General features: G+C 35.3%; 1 protein-coding gene across 1 annotated transcript in view; it reads right to left on the bottom strand.

The window, feature by feature from the left end:
• The window catches only part of LOC106457999 (rho guanine nucleotide exchange factor 17-like), a 207,378-nt gene that overhangs the window by 20,890 nt on the left and 184,317 nt on the right, over positions 1 to 2,171 (bottom strand). The gene's annotated exons all lie outside the window — the stretch shown is intronic.

The following is a 2,171-nucleotide window of genomic DNA, read 5'->3' as shown; positions in this document are numbered from 1 at the left end:
GCGAACGATTGAACCGCAGATTTATTGTTCAGCACGCTAACCATTGGGGCACGCTCGGCCTCATATATAAGGAAAATTCAAAATTATTTTTCTAATATTATCTTTCACTATTTGAGCTTGAATTTTCTGTAACTAAACACTTTCGTGTTATTATTACATAACTTGATACAATAAGAGATATTTTTGAAGTTCAATACATTATTATTTTTATAATGTGAAAGATTTATTAGAACGCTCCCTGGTTCACAAAAGACTGGAAAATGACAATGCACTGGTACAAACTGACAGATGTTTTTTGTTGTTCGATCTTCAACCCCCAAATTACCGACATGTTTATACACAGTTTACTACATAGTGTATCATACCGAATAATTTTATGTATGTTTCCTGTACCAACACTCAGTGTAAATAATTCACATAAGAAAGGTTAAATCCCTAATTTTCTGTGTAAAATACATATGAAACCCCTGTGGTAATCGGTGGGAATAATTGCAATAATTACTATATTTTTGTATAAGGTTTTATGTCATTTATATGTTAATAGGGGCACTGTAACCCACAATGTCACGGTGTTTAAATACATAAATAGTTTACAGACTTACAACGCTTAATTCCGGGGTTCAATTCCCCACGGTGGATCCAGCAGGTAGACAAATGTGGCTTGCTTTGCTTTTAAAAACAAAAAAAAAGACAAAAAAAAAAGAAGGCATATAACGCTAAAATGCAGGGTTGGGTCACAGCAATGGACTTAGCATTTAGCCCATTGTGTAGCTTTGCGCCTAAAACAAACAACCAAAAAATACGGAACCCACCAATGATTTCAAAGTTAACGTAACCTTAGGACAATATCTGTGTCACTAAAATCTAGTGATTAGAAGCTATTACGGGTGAATTTAATTAGTTAGAAAACCGTGGTGTTTAATAGTGATTAGGCGAAGAAAGAAGTAAATATAATTTATGATACTGAAAAGTCTCTACAACTTTTTTCTCGCTTTATAAAAGCAGTGTGTTGCATTTTAATCTGTGTAATAATTGTTTTAAAATAGCTAAAACTGACAAAAAACTTTGATTTCTATTCTATACTTCAAACATTGAGTTCAACGAGATAAAAATATTTATTTAAAATTGTTAGAGAAAAGTGTTAAGCATGAATGGAACAAAATATTACAAATAAAAAGAATAGCAAAATAATTAATTGTCTTAAATGAACCAGAATAAGCTCATATTTCATCAAACCGATAAATATCCAGTTCTACGAAATTAAAACAGTGAACTGGGGAGAACTTGTAGACTCACAATGAAGGCTAAATTATATGTGTTTGTGGACCCAACATGGCCAGGTGGTTAGAGCGTTCGACTCGCAATCTGCGGGTCGTGGGTTCGAATCTCCCGTCCCACCAAACATACTCGCCCTTTCAGCCGTGGGGGCGTTATAAGGTGACGGTCAATCCCACTATTCGTTGGTAAAAGAGTAGCCCAAGAGATGGCGGTGGGGGGTGATGACTAGCTGCCTTCTCTCTAGTCTTACACTGCTAAATTAGGGACAGCTAGCGTAGATAGCCCTCGTGTAGCTTTGCGCGAAATTCAAAACAAACAAACAATATATGTTTGTGTAATCACATGTTCACGACATCTGCGTTTACTGGGACAAAATCATAATACACAATTCGGAGATAAGTTTTTTTTTTTTCCTATTAATCTTACTCCAATTCGTATAAATGGAGTTAATTACGTTAATCTTAATAGTTTGTTCATGTAATACGTACTGATGTAACAAAATAAAGGAAAAATAAACAGAACGGCTTACAGCGACACCTTGTGTTTCTCCAAACACCTTGGTTGAGCTCGCGGCTTCTTTTTATATCCTGGTAGATATAAGATATAGAATTTTCGTTCCTACTATAGGGGACGCTATGAAGGGTAAGAAAATATTGTAAAGTTGATAAAACTTTGTAGAATGGACGGCAAATGCCTGTTGTTGGTTGGTTGTTTTGAATTTTATAGAATTTTCGTTCCTACTATAGGGGACGCTATGAAGGGTAAGAAAATAATGTAAAGTTGATAAAACTTTGTAGAATGAACGGCAAATGCTTGTTGTTGGTTGGATGTTTTGAATTTCGCGCAAAGCTACACGAGGGCTATCTGCGCTAGCCGTCCCTAATTTAGCAGTG

The sequence above is a fragment of the Limulus polyphemus genome, unplaced genomic scaffold (genome assembly GCF_000517525.1).
Source record: "Limulus polyphemus unplaced genomic scaffold, Limulus_polyphemus-2.1.2 Scaffold402, whole genome shotgun sequence".
NCBI classification, from domain to species: Eukaryota; Metazoa; Arthropoda; class Merostomata; order Xiphosura; family Limulidae; genus Limulus; species Limulus polyphemus.
This window is presented reverse-complemented; position numbering and strand designations above follow the sequence as displayed.